Here is a 15,037-nt window from a genome sequence, read left to right on the forward strand (position 1 = left end):
GAAGCATACCATAACTAGAGAAAGGAAAAATAAACTTACCTGTGGTGATGCACCAAAAGGAATATGTTGACCTCCACCAGTGAACCATAATTCCTCTCCAAGCTACAGACAAGGAATAAAAAGAAAGCTCATTTCTAGGGAATTTACAAAAATGGACCAATATTTAGAATTTCTACATCTTTTCAATCCACATATTCAACAAAGAAATGAATGCCACCGGTGGTGGTGGAATGTTGAATCACACAAATAAAGTCAAAACAAGAAACTTAAGTAATAACATGTTATTGATGTTCTGGAAGCATCAATTAGAAGCAATATTAAATAGAAGAGGGTCCAACTAATACCGCATACTAACCTTAGCGTGCACTTCTTCCATGTATAGACTATCAGCAGGCAATGGAGGGACTATAGCTTGGTTTAAAAGTGATCCTACGTCAACCTTACTATCTGAAGAATCATCATATATGTTAGATCCTACATCAACCTCACTATATGAAGAATCATCATATATGCAAATCTGGCATGTTACTGGAGTTGTTCCATCAGGAAATTCAAGAGGAAACTTAGTTGAGACTGAAACAATAAAAAAGAACCGAGGGAATCAATACAAAGTACTGACTTGAGTAATCTGACAAAAAAAAAAAATATCAATTAATACCTTTTGCATTCTAGCGGCAGCAATATGAATATTGGCTAAGGATAGGAAAAGCAAAGGACAATTCCTAACAACAAATCAATTCATGTAAGCAAACACTTCAAACAAAAGCATAAAAAATGAAACTAAGATATTAGACATACGGGGTAAAATAAGGTGTATATCCCTCAATCTTTGTCATAAGTTCTAGGAAATGTAGGTCTAAAAAGTGTATATACTGCTACAAAACTAGCAAGTGTAGAAGGATCACTAAGACAAACAGAGACAACTCATTTAAAGTGTCTTCGTGATGCACTTTTAAAGGAAAAATCATCAATAATATCATCATATTCGATATTTTCCAAAATATTTTTTTCAATGCATAAAATTGCTAATCCATTTAGCCTATCTTGAGTCATTGTGGTCCGTAAATAAGATTTTATTAATTTTAATTTTGAAAAACTTCTTTCGGCAGATGCCACTGTCACAAGTATTGTCAATAATATCCTATAAGCAATCATCACATTTGGAAATATATCCATTGTTTTTAAAAACTCTAATATTTGAATGGAAGACCATTTTTTATTTGTTTCATAAGATTCACTTGGTAACATTACTTGCAAAACTTGTAATTCTGAAAACATATATTTTGCATCAATATAAGAAGTGTTATCATTTTTTCAAGGATTTTCAAGATTCACACAAGAACTCATCAATTCATCATCATCCATTGAAACTAATTTTGCAACATCATACAAGAACCCAAATATAGATTCAAAATATTGCAACTGTTCAAACCTACTTTTCAATTGCCCAAGAGCAATATCGACTACTAAGATAAAATAATCTGTTCGAAAAGACTCTTCCAGTGATTGATTTTCCCTTTCAGTATTAACAATCTCATCAAAATGTCTTTTTCTACTAATTTTACGTTTTGTAGGAAATACAGGCTCAATTTCCATATCAAATGCTATTTTTTTTTGCATCAACCATAGTTGAAGCAAAACCATTTTCTCTATATTTTTCAAAAAAAGAAACAAGACTGGCCAATTATTTTACAGCAACATCAAGATGCATATCCTCTGACTGTAATTTTTTACTAACTAAGTTAATTTTATGCAAAATATCATGCCAAATAACAAGACTTAATATAAATTCAAAACTTGAAAGTTCACTAGATGCTAACGTTTCAGCATCTCTACTTAATTTGCTATCTTCACTTATTTCTGCTAATTTGAACAAAGCTTCTCTAATTTGGGAAGCTTAAGATAGTATTGCTTTGACTGTTTCAATATGACTTTCTCATCTTGTAGTTGACAATAATTTTAAAGTTAATCCATCAATATATTCAAGCAAAACATTCCATCTTTTTGTTGAATTAGAGAACACGGTGTACATACATTGACATGCTCCAAAAAATGATTTTGCTTTAGGACAAGAATTTGCCATGTCACAAACAACTAAGTTAAGAGAATGAGAACCACATGGCATGTAAAATGTTCTAGGATTAATGTCAAGCAATCTTCTTTGCACACCTTGATTTTTGTCTTTCATATTAGATCCATTATCATAACCTTCCCCTCTCACATTATCAATATCAAGTTCTAAAGATTGTAAAACAAATTTCAATTCATTAAAAAAACCTAAACCAATTGTATCTTCTACATTTATAAATTCTAAGAAATACTCTTCTATTTTAATTGGAGTCTCTGAAACATCTACACATCTTAATATGAGAGTCATTTGTTTTTTGTGACTTGCATCCGGTGTATAATCAAGAATTACTGAAAAATATTTTGCCTCTTTTACTTTTTTAATTATTGCATTCTTGACTTTGGAGGCTAGAATAGATATTAACTCGTTTTGAATTTTATGACTAAGATAATGATAATGAATCTTTTTATCTTGAATGAGTCAAAAATGTTCTTGCATTATTGGATCAAAATCTGCAATCATTTCAAGTAGACCCCAAAAATTACCATTACCATCTTCATAAATTTTGTTGTGTGTACCACGAAATGCCAAATTATGTATAGCAAGACATTTGATTACAACAACTATTCTTAGCATAATGTGTTTCCAATATTTTGTATCCTTTTTAATTTGTTCTTGTATTTCCTTATCAATTGTCATTGTTTTCTTTAGTCTCATTTGTAGTTCAACAAAAGCTCTTAGATTAGTGAGGTGTTCAATATTATTTTCATGTTATTTAAGTTTGTCACCTAAATGTTTCCAGTCATTAATTCCTTCTGTTGCTAAATTACTTTTGGTGTGTATTACTTTAAAAAACTTACAACAAATACAAAATACTCTGTTTAACTCCTTCGAGTACACTAACCATTTTCGATCACGAGTCTCACCATTTGGTAACATTTGAACATAATAAGTATGAGAAAAGTGTCGAGATTCTTTATCTAAAGGAAACTTGAGAATATCTTCTCTTTTAGGACCTCTTTCCACAAGTAAATCCCTCATTTTTGTATCAAGAGTATCCCAAACTCTTGAATCAAATATGTTCAAATCATATTTAGGTGTCGAACATTGATATTTGTTTTTATGCTCATCATCACAAAACTTATCAATATTTTTAGTTGTGTCAATTTCAATTTCATCCAAATTATTAAAATCTGTATTATCTTCGTTCTCATTTTCTACAAATTTCTCATTCTCATCACTTTCATTTCTCACAAGTTCTTTATTTTTATCATTCTTATTTTCAACAAAATATTCATTAACATTGGATTCATTAGTTAAAATATGAACTAAGCTTTCTGTTGTGTCATGTGATTCTTTATCAAAATATTTATTTAATGAACCTCTTAAGCTTTGGGCTATCTCTTCTTCTTTTTTCTTTTTTTTGTCTTTTTTGATATCCAGAGAGTTGTTTCATGATAACAGATAATTATGAACAAAAAGCAATAAACAAAGAACAATAAAACTTGATATGGAGATTTTTCTTTTGATTCGAAATCCACTTATATAAGACCTTACACAGATATCCTGCAAGTTTATAAAAAAAATACAATTCAATTGTTTAGGAGTTAAGACCTTATTCGTATAATTAAAACAGTAGCAAAATAAAGTTTCAAAAAAAAAAGATAACACTAAAGTCAACCTCACCAAACTGGATCATTTTTTTTTTAAACGAGTGATCATTTTTTTTGTCCAATAACACAGATATACTACGATCTCAATTAAGCTAGAATCTTGTGAAACTACTATTTAATCCTATCCTTGCATACTATCCATACCGTATGTTGTAGATTCCAATATCCACATCTATATAGAGTATACCGCACATGCAATTAGACATTATGAATATTAATATTTACTGCATTTTTTTAAAATTGTGCACTCTTTATTCACCAAATTAATGTATTGTTTGTTTTTTTATTAACATTCTATACCATTGTTCTCACTGTTATGCTTAATTGCTAATATTGGCCCTATGGGAACATAATTGCACAAGCCCTATCTTTAATTCAAAATAGAAACAGAGAGTGCAGTTTGATCAGTGAGAACAAACTTTGATCAGTGAGAACAACTTTGATCAGTGAGAAAGCAAAGATCAGTGAGAAGCGTGAACAACTTTGATCAGTTTAATCAAAACAGAGATATCAAAATAGAAAGCAAAGATCAGTGAGAACAACTTTGATCTTTTAGGGTTTGGCAAAGATGATGACCTTTTAGGGTTTACAGAAGCGTGAAGTAACAAGGCACGCCTTTGAGAGACCCGTCGCCGTCGCAGTGAGAGAGGGAAGGCGCTGTGAAGAGGGCTTCGTCGCTTCGGCACCTTTGAGAGAGCTAGCGCGGGCCTGTAGTTGTCATAGCGAGAGAGTGAAGGTGCGGCGAGGAGGGCTTCAGTGATCGCAAGGGCGTGGCGAGGAGAATCGGCGCTTCAGATCGCTGGCGACTGGCGTTCGGCGAAAGCGACGAGGGTTTTGACGAAGGATGGAGAAAAACGTTTATAAAAAATAAGTTAAGAGAAAAAAAACGTTAAGAGATATATATCTATAACATTTATAAATAAAAAATTAGGTAAGGGAAAAAAACGTTAAGAGATATGTATATAATATCTATAATGTGCATATAAAATGGGCCTCTAAAACTTTTTGGGCCCTGGGCAGGTGCCCTGGTAGCCCTGGCCCAGGGTCGGCTCTACATGACGATGAGGTTGAGTGGTACTACTCTTGGACTAAGATATTAATTAAAATGAGTTGTCAGTAACTCAATTAATTAATGGATATCCAATATTTTAAATGCAGGGAGACTAACACACTCATAATAAGAAGGAGCCCAAAAAATATAATTTGGGATTGGTGTGGTAGTTCAATAATAATTCTTTAGTGGTATGAATTATTATTGATAAAATTAAGTTGGGTGTTTGGGGCGAATACTGTAAGCTTAATTTCATCGGGAGACCAAAACCAATTCCTCCTCTCAGTCCCTATCGTAGCCTCTTGTATATAGAGAATTATATCCACCACATACCCACTTCTTACCCACCTTTATACCCATCCTAATGGGGGCCGACCAAGCAAGCTTGGAACCTAAGCTTGGGTCGGCCAAGTAAATAGGATGAGTTAAGTTGTGTGGCCGACCCTAGCTTGAACCTAAGCTTGGTGTGGGCGGCCACATCATATTAAAAGGATTTTTATTTTGTTTAAAATCTTTCCTTATATGGAAGCAATGATTTAAAAGAAGAATTTAAAAATTAAATATTTCTTTTTATAGTTTTCTACAAAAGATTAAGAGAAAGATTAGATATTTTTCCTTATTTATAGATTGAAAGAAGATTTTAATTCTAGAGAAAACTTTCCTTTTTTGAAATCATCCACATGTTTTAATAGAGATATTTTAATTTAAAAAATTTCCTTTTATAACCATGAAGGGAAAAATTATTAGAGAAGTTTTTATTAAAAAAATTTCGGAAATAAATAAGGAAGTTTTAATTCTTGTTAAAACTTTCCTTGTTTGGAGATAAGAGGTGGCCAACCACATGTTTAATAGAAAAGGAAATTGGTTTTAATCAATTAAATTTTCCTTTTCATGGCAAAGAAAATAAGGAAGGTTTATTTAAATTTTCCTTATTTGCCACGACCAAGGAATATAAAAGAGGGGGTAGGGGTGCCTTCATAAGATATAACTCTATTCTATTCTCCTCCTCTTTTCCTTGGTGTGGCCGGCCCTTCTTATTCTTCCTTCTCCTTTTTCTTTCTTCTCCTTGGCCGAACCTCTTCATCCTTTAGAGCTTGGAAGGTGGCCGGATCTAGCTTTGAGAGGAAGGAGGAAAAGGAGGCTTTGTTTCTATCATTCCTTGGAGCTTGGTGGTGGTGCCCGAACGTCTACATCTCTTGGAGACTTGGTGGTAGCCGAAACTAGTTTGGAGAAGAAGGAGTTTGGTGGTTCTCGTTTCGGAAGATCGTTGCCCACACAACGTCCGAGATTAGAAGAGGAATACGGTAGAAGATCAAGAGGTTGTTTGTTTACAAAGAAAGGTATAACTAATAATTGTTTTCCGCATTATACTAGTTTTTCTTTGTATGAATTCTAAACACAAGAGGCATATAATTCTAGGTTTCTAATTTGTAATTCGAGTTGGTATTTTTTTTTTGTTTTTCGAAATTGTGATTCGATTGTTCCTTTTGGTTAAACCTAAGGTTATATAAGGAAATTAAATATTAGATTTCATTGAAAGGCTTTGTCTAGGAAGTGGTGGTTGCTCCCATATCCAAGAAGGCCTAGTGCCTCACCATATTTAACGTGGAAGACGATTTCTGAAATTAATATTTAATTGAATTTATAACATAAGTGGATTTGGATCAATAATGTTAAACATCGTTTGCGATCCAAGTCTAAACCATTAAGAACAGATAAGTTAAATTTGGAATCAATAATGTTAAGTTCCGTTTGCGATTCCAAATTTAATTTCTAATGAACACAATAGGTTATTAGGGAAGGTTCGACACTTGTACAAAATTTTTGTATAGTGGAACCGGTACGCTCTTCCTAGGACTAACCAACAATGCTGACGTGGCTTAGAGGCACCTCCAAAGACATCCGAAGTACCTCCAAGTGGATAAATATATCCTCGGCAAATGGTAACTTTGCAGTTTCTATTCACTCAAAGCGCTTTCGATCAATTGGAGGCACCTTCAAGAGGATAAAACATTATCCTCAGCAAACGGTAATTTTACGATTACTATTCACTCAAGGCGCCTCTGATTAGCTGGAGGCACCTCGGACATTGTTCATCCGAGGCGCCTTCAGTGCCTCTTTCGGTAGAGTCACTGTCAATGCTCGAGGCGCCTCTAAAAAGCCATTGGAAGCGTCTTTAGTACTGTTTATCAAATGGTCAATTACAACATTTACCATTCTTTTCCTCGTGCTTCCTTGGGTGATGCTCTGGTCGTTTAGAGTTGAGTTCACACGAATCCAACTTCGACCTTCTCTTGAGTAGACTTCCTCCCCGACTTCTTGTCCTTGGGATGTGTCGCGCGCGTCCTTCTCGTCTACCTGTATACTCTTCTACAACTCCTTGTCTCTTGGATGCACCGAGCGCATCGACTCACTTTCTTTGTCATCACTCTTGCTCGCTGCATCTTTCGCTCGACTTCTTATGTTTCTAAGTCCCTGCACACTCAGACACAAGGCATCAAATACACATGACATAAATTAACTAGGTTAATCACATTAAAACTATCACGAGGTACTTATAGAGGAGATGCTTGAGAACCTCTTCGACTGTTTGTGTTGCTTTATCATGCCAATGGAGAACAAAGAGAGGTTTTTGAAGTTTGAATGAGTGGAGCTTATGATCATTATCATGAAGTAGAAGAAGTCTGCCTATGGATTGGCAATCAGAGCACTTGATTTGCAATGACAAAATATTCGGCAGCATGTGAGCGGTTTATGGACGTGCTGGGATAGAAGACAACTTTTGTTGCATTCATGGGTAAGATCTATTGTAGAGGAAAAATAAGAGAGATAGATCACAGGAGGAGTTAAAAGAGCACATTGTTTCACTTATTGCTTCATTATTTGGTGGCATTTTGAGAGGTTCAAGAAGGGGACTGATCATTGAGCAAATTTGTAGAAAATGAGTTTGAAAAGATAGACTGACTTATGGAACTCTATTTGAGATACTCTGACAGGGTAAAATTAGAGACTCAAAGGCTTGATGCACTTGAATTGGATGATTTAGAGATCGATGAAGAGCTCTACAACCGAAAGCTAGAAACTGGGCTTTACACTTTTCAATTAATTGTTATAATTTTGGGGCATCTCTGGTCATCTAATCATCCAAGGATAAGGGAGAGGATTGAGCTACTATAAAATAAAATAGATTGACAAAGAATGTAAAATAATGAATAAATAATAATTAAATAATAAGGTCATTTGAGGAAAAAATCTTATTAGAATTTTTAGTAATTTTTAAGAAATTTTCTGAGGATTTTTCGGAGCTCATATGACATATATTAAGGGGATGCATTTATAGACTTGGGAAAACCCTATAAATGAGATACCCAAAAGTAGGAGTTGATTGAGGAATTCAACCTTAGGTTTAATTAAAAATACATAAGTTTAATTTCTTGAAAATTTGTTTTATTTTTTTTTATTTCCTCTCTTCTTCTGATCCCGTGCCCTAAGCCTCTCGACGCCTCTCCCTTCTCCCCTCTCGCTCGACGCCGTCTCTCCCTCACGCAACGCCGAGCCACCGCCGCCTTCTTCCTCCCGATCTCTTCTCCCTCATTTGCGCCGAACACCCAATTCCTCTCCCTTCCTCCCCCCTCGCGACGCCGAGCCACTGCCGAAGCCTTCTCATCTTCCCCATCGCGCCGACTTCACTGCTCTCCTCTCCCAATCTTCGACCGTCACTGCCAACGTCGACTGCTGGACGCCGAGCGCCACCGATCTTCTCCTTAGGGGTCGAGGATAGAAGTCGAGCATCTGAGACGATCTGTCGCCGGTGCCATCTGTCGCCGATTTAGGGATTCCAGCAGCCTGATTGAGGTATGCATTAAACCTAGTAGTGGATTTGGGCAATTGATCTTTTATTTAGTGTTGATTTAGAGTGATTGTTTGGGAGGCAGTGGCTACATTTGGATTTGGCCACAAATTTCGACATATTCCTTCAGTAGTGGATCAACAGGGGAGCATTTGAGATTTGGGTGAGTTATTAGAATTGATTCAAGTTTGTTTATCGTAAGTTGATTATGGAATGCTTAGGGTTAAGGTTGGATTAACTCAAGTTTAGGTGGTGAATTGTTTTACCGAGACCTAAACATATATTGGGGGTTAAGCGATGATCATATTTGGATTAGAGTTACCCTATATAGGTTTTAGGATTTTATTTAGCTATTTACTATATGTGTAATTAGCTAAATACATTTATATAATCGCAGGACATTGATTCGAGATGGGTGTATCGACGTAGGATTTTTGGTCACAATCGACTGATAAAGGTGGGTACCTCTAACTTATCTCCTTGATATAGTTATTTTTGATATACATAATAGTTTATAGCTAGTAGTAATGATTGTGTTTACTTCTACTTTGGTATGTCACTTCTTGGTTCTTATAGTCTGCATATATTCCTATCTATTATGCATTCATACTTATATTCTCTTGTTTGTTGCCATGTTTACTCCTGTTCATAGAAATAGTGGTATACATTGCCCTACTGTATAGTAGTCTAGTTATTTGACATGTTTGACTTGTGTACCTAGTTTATTGTTATCTAGATCATTGTATGAATTTTTTTTTTGATACATTTTATATGGAGGTGTATACTGTCAGTATCTACATATTTTGTGTTATGCACCATCTTACATGATCGCATGCTGAGCGATTGTCGGCTCCATTATTGTTGAGCACATCGCCAGTTACATAATCTGCACACACAACCACTCATGGGTTAGTATTATATTAAGCAAGGTGTGTGCAGTTTGCACTATCAGGGCTCCGTTGGTCCGCTCATGGGTAGTGATGACTGTAGCGTGTAGCAGGCAGGGATCCCTCCCCTTGACCATGATACAAGGAGATGAGAGCTTATGCTCCCCCACTATATTTGGGGTAGGAGAATAGGTGTACTCCGACAGCATCCTGTCTACTCGGTTGCTCAGGAGTAGTAATAGCAGAGTGCACAGTTGTCATAGCCCTACCCACTCGGTCTCACCATCGCGTGTGAGATGGTTGACTGCCGTTAGGGGTGACCATGTCATTTGCATCATGTGCATGGATTACATTTATTGTTTGTGATTGCTGCATTTTGTATGTTGCATTTTTGGTGGTTGCCTATAATTGACATGCATACAGGAGACATTTTGTGTCTGGTCTGACGACCCTTATATCCTGATAAGAGATCCTGGTGAGAACAATTTCTTTAGTCTTTTCAGTTCACATTTCTTAATATTGTTCGGGAGCTGTACCGCATGATTATTACTGGTAGTTATATTATACTATGCATGCCCGCTTGATACCCGCTAAGTTGTTGAACTCACTACTCCTTATTTTTTTCCTGTTGTTTTCATGTTAGTACATAGATATATCGTGTCACTTGGAGTATCCTTTCTGCCGGTCCCACGTCACATCAGAAGATGGTTTACCTCATTCTTGATTTTTTTTTATATATTCTTTATTGATTTAGCTTTGTATTGGTGTTTAGTCATGTGGCTATTCTATTGTTTTGGTGTTGTATTTGTGTTTAAGTCGTGTCGACATGCATTGTGTTGTTTTGGTTATATGGGCTTCCTGCTTATTTGTTCGCTGTGTGTTTAGCACAACCGTGTGGGTTGTTTAATATATATAACTGCGTAGTTGTGTTTTTAGAACAACCGTGTGGGTTGTTCAATATATATAACTGCGTGATTGTGTAAATTCCAGCCAAGTGGGCTGATGTATTTTGTTTGTGATGTATTCATGCTTTAGATTGTCACTGGTACAGCGGAGATGCTGCCGATTTTTCCTCTGATAGGGACTCTTCTGCAGTGTGACAATTTATTAGTATCAGAGCCACAGATTTACGATGTATATTTTCTTGTATTTTGGATTTCGTGTTTTGGTTTTCTCAATGTGACTTTTCAGGTTTTGGGGCCACACAGCAGCAGGACATCTCTAAGCTATAAGAGGTATGTTTGTTATTGTTATCATGCACTTCTTTTAGTACTTATATGGTTATCTAGGATAGTTAGTTATTGTTGGTCCATTTGGAGGCCGACAAGAGGGGAGGGGTGAATTGCCCTACAAAATAAAACTCGAACCTTTCTCGGATTTCAACTATATAATGAACACTTGTAATAAATAAATAAAAGAGACTAAGTAAAGAAAAGCAGACACCAGAGTTTTACTTGGTTTGCAATCAGGGGATTGCTAATCCAAGGAATGTAAGCGCACTATCTGATTCTCCTTTGGGCGGAGTAGTCTCTTTACAACGTTGACAGCACAAATGAAAAGAACAGAATTGAAAGCACAGAAGGAATTGATTACAAGTTCGTTGTCCTGAATGTACAGATCAGTACTTTATTTATAGTACTGGTCCGGGCGCCTGGAAGGGGTTCCGGGCGCCCCCGGGGGGATAAATTTTATCCCCCAACGGTCAGCTCGCGATCAGCTTCGATCTGGTCAAATATGAACCCCCGGGCGCCCGGAGGTCCGAGCGCCCGGACCTGTCAAGTCAACAAAGTTGACTCTGGTCCAAGCTCTCTGCTCCGGTTCAGCTCGTCTCAGTTCGGCTCGTCTTGGTCCGGATTTGTTCGCTCCGGCTCCGTTAGTTTGGGTGATCTCGGCCTTCTGGAATAGGGCTCACCCGAACCCATGTTCCGGCCTTCTCCTCGAGTAGCCTTCCTTCTCGGTTTCTCCTCCCTCCAGCGTCGCGCACGCTCTTCTCGTCCACCGGTGTACTCTTCCGCGGACACCTCGTCCCTCGGACGCACCGAGCCCGTCGGCTCTCTCCCGTGCCGTCCTTCTCGCTAGCCACGTCTTCCGCTCGACTTCCTGTGTTCCTAAGCTCCTGCACACTTAGACACAAGGTTTAAACAAACGCAGGACCTAACTTAGCTTGTTTGATCACATCAAAACACCTTGGGGTTCCAACAATCTCCCCCTTTTTTATGTGAGCAACCCAAGTTAAGTTAGGGTAACCATATGCAATAAAAACGATTTATATTCCAATAAGTCCAAATATTTTTCAATTGAAAAATTATAGTACCTCCCCCTAGACTTAACATACTTCTCCCCCTTTGATCACATAAAAATTGGGGTTATTAATAAGTTTAAGGTAAATTCAAACAAAAACTTTAAGTGTAAAATATTTAATAATGTCTAAGTAAAATTCAATTTAAAGACACTCTTCAGAATTTTTCTTTCGAAAAAAAATTAAGTAAAATATTTTTCAGATAAAACAGTCATAAGTGTTAAAAAAAATTTAAGTTAAAACTGAAGCTCCGGGTTAAAAACAGAATTTAAAAATTCTGCTAAATTTTTAAAGTTTAAAAAAAATTTAAAAATAGATTTTTTTTTTTAAATTTAAAGCTGACTTAAATTTTTGATCCCCTAAAAAAATTTTTTTTAAAAAAATGATAAGGAAATATTATAAAAAAAAATCTCTAAGTTAACTTTTATATAAAAAAAAATCTAAGTCAATTTTCATAAAAATTTCTAAGAAAAAAAATTTCTAAGTTAAGTTAAAAATATTTTCTAACACAAATTGAATAACTCTTTTAAAGCATTAAGTAATTTGAATTAATGCTTTTTCAGTTAGTCAATTAAACTTTTTATTTCGATACTTGGCTTCCAGGTCATGGCGAGGCACTAGGCCTTCTTGGTTATTGGAGCAACAACCACTTCCTTAGACAAAGCCTCATAAAGAAATTAGTTGTTTAATTTCCTTGCTGAAAATGCTAAGTCTAATTTTAATTTTAAATTAAATAGGTTTTTGGAACCCAATAGAGGTTCCTACCTACAGGATTAACTAAGTATTTCCTAGGTATATAGATTTTTGATATATTTCTTATTTGATTTTGATGAAATCTATAATACCAATTTAAACCTCTATAATATCTAAAAGTAGAAAGATTTGAACCATTAGATTTTTTCAATCTTTCTATTTCTTCTTTTAGTTTTTCATTTTCAGTTTTTCAAAATCCTCTATAAGACATGATTTTGCCAAAATTCTCTTTGTTTCTAAAATGTCATTTTCTAATTTGGCATTTTTATTTTCTAATTTATACATGGATTTAGTCATAGCTTTGATACCAAAGTAAAATTCATCAGGGGGTAAGAGGCATACCTCACTTACCATATCAGACTTGAAGCCTGAATCTCCCCCTGCTTCGCTACTTCCGTCTAAGGTCCCTCCCCCTTCATCGATGCTGGGTTCTGATGTAATTTGTCCTTCGTGGCTTGCCATCAGTGCAATCCCCGCATATTCTTGAGTTTATGATTCAGATGAAGAAGTGTCATCCCAAGTTGCTTTTAGGTTGTGTTTCTTGGGTGTCTTCATTTTGACCTTCTTGAGTTTTGGGCAGTCTTCCCTTAGGTGTCCCTCCTTCTGACACTGATAGCACCGTACCTTTCTTCTACCTTTTTGATTCTTTTTATTCTGCATTTTAAATTTATTAGATCTAAAAAACTTTTTAAAGTTTCTTACCATGTACGCTTCTTGATTGTCTTCGGAGTCTGACTCAGGTTCATCCTTGTTGGTTGCGTTCAGCGCCATAGTCTGGGTTGTGTCCTTTGATATCTCTGCATATCTAGTTTCGTGTAATTCAAGGGTAGAAAACAACTCTTCTAAAGTACTTACCTCCAGGTCTTTTGAGATGTAGTAAGCATCGACGATTGATGTCCACTCCGGAGTTCTTGGAAACACGTTGAGCGCGTAGCGTATAGTATCCCGGTTTGTTACCGTTTCACCAAGGTTTTCGAGACCAGTAACTAGTTCTTTTACCTTCGCATGTAGACCGGCTACTTTCTCACCTTTCTCCAGACGGATGTTCATCAGTTTGTTGCGGAGGATGTCCCTTCTAGCGAGCTTTGCTTCGGACGTGCCTTCGTGGAGTTCCAAGAACTTCTCCCAAAGTTCTTTAGCAGATAAATAGTTTCCGATGCGGTTGACCTCTTGAGGCGGTAACACGCTCCGCACGGCTGTTTGCTACCGACTCATTCTGCTCCTTCTTTGTCCAATCGCTCTCTTCTTTTTCTTTTCCATCTTTATCTATTGGAGCTACAAAACCATATTTCATAATAAACCGAATTTCAAAATCTGTTTTTAGGAATACTTCCATACGACGCTTCCAGTCTGCGAAGTTCCCCTCGAATTTTGGTGGGACGATGCTTGGTCCGACCATCTTGTTGTTTCGATCGGCGGTTAGTCCTCCTGAAGCGCCTTGCTCTGATACCACTTGTTGGTCCCTTTGGAGGCCGGCAAGAGAGGAGGGGTGAATTGCCCTACAAAATAAAACTCGAACCTTTCTCAGATTTCAACTATATAATGAACACTTGTAATAAATAAATAAAAGAGACTAAGTAAAGAAAAGCAGACACCAGAGTTTTACTTGGTTTGCAATCAGGGGATTGCTAATCCAAGGAATGTAAGCGCACTATCTGATTCTCCTCTGGGCGGAGTAGCCTCTTTACAACGTTGACAGCACAAATGAAAAGAACATAATTGAAAGCACAGAAGGAATTGATTACAAGTTCGTTGTCCTGAATGTACGGATCAGTACTTTATTTATAGTATTGGTCCGGGCGCCTGGAAGGGGTTCCAGGCACCCCCGGGGGATAAATTTTATCCCCCAACGATCAGCTCGCGATCAGCTTCGATCTGGTCAAATATGAACCCCCGGGCGCCCGGAATTGATCCGGGCGCCCGAACCAAAGTTGGTCCAGGCTCTCTGCTCCGGTTCAGCTCGTCTCAGTTCGGCTCGTCTTGGTCCGGGTCTGTTCGCTCCGGCTCCGCTGGTTTAGGTGATCTCGGCCTTCTGGAATAGGGCTCACCCGAACCCATGTTCCGGCCTTCTCCTCGAGCAGCCTTCCTTCCCGGTTTCTCGTCCCTCGAGCGTCGCGCACGCTCTTCTCGTCCACCGGTGTACTCTTCCGCGGGCACCTCGTCCCTCGGACGCACCGAGCCCGTCGGCTCTCTCCCGTGCCGTCCTTCTCGCTAGCCACGTCTTCCACTCGACTTCCTGTGTTCCTAAGCTCCTGCACACTTAGGCACAAGGGTTAAACAAACGCAGGACCTAACTTAGCTTGTTTGATCACATCAAAACACCTTGGGGTTCCAACAGTTATGATATGTGTTAGTACTCTTTTAATAACTGTCTAGTTATTTGTAGCATATATTGCATGTGATGGGTCAACCACTGATCACTGTCAACCCTACTGGAAATTAAGGATAACAGTCTT

At 37.2% G+C, this 15,037-nt stretch overlaps 1 long non-coding RNA gene across 2 annotated transcripts; it reads left to right on the plus strand.

Annotated features, from left to right (window-relative positions):
* The first annotated feature begins 8,258 nt into the window (after positions 1-8,258).
* LOC122030953 lies at positions 8,259-10,952 on the plus strand. 2 transcript variants are annotated; one of them, XR_006125680.1, is made up of 4 exons: positions 8,259-8,647; positions 8,728-8,805; positions 9,040-9,099; positions 10,721-10,952. It is a non-coding gene; the product is annotated as an uncharacterized LOC122030953 (long non-coding RNA). The 2 variants fall into 2 exon arrangements; XR_006125679.1 differs by lacking the exon at positions 10,721-10,952 and adding an exon at positions 10,173-10,675.
* Positions 10,953-15,037: the final 4,085 nt, after the last annotated feature.

This window comes from Zingiber officinale, chromosome 11A (genome assembly GCF_018446385.1).
Source record: "Zingiber officinale cultivar Zhangliang chromosome 11A, Zo_v1.1, whole genome shotgun sequence".
NCBI classification, from domain to species: Eukaryota; Viridiplantae; Streptophyta; class Magnoliopsida; order Zingiberales; family Zingiberaceae; genus Zingiber; species Zingiber officinale.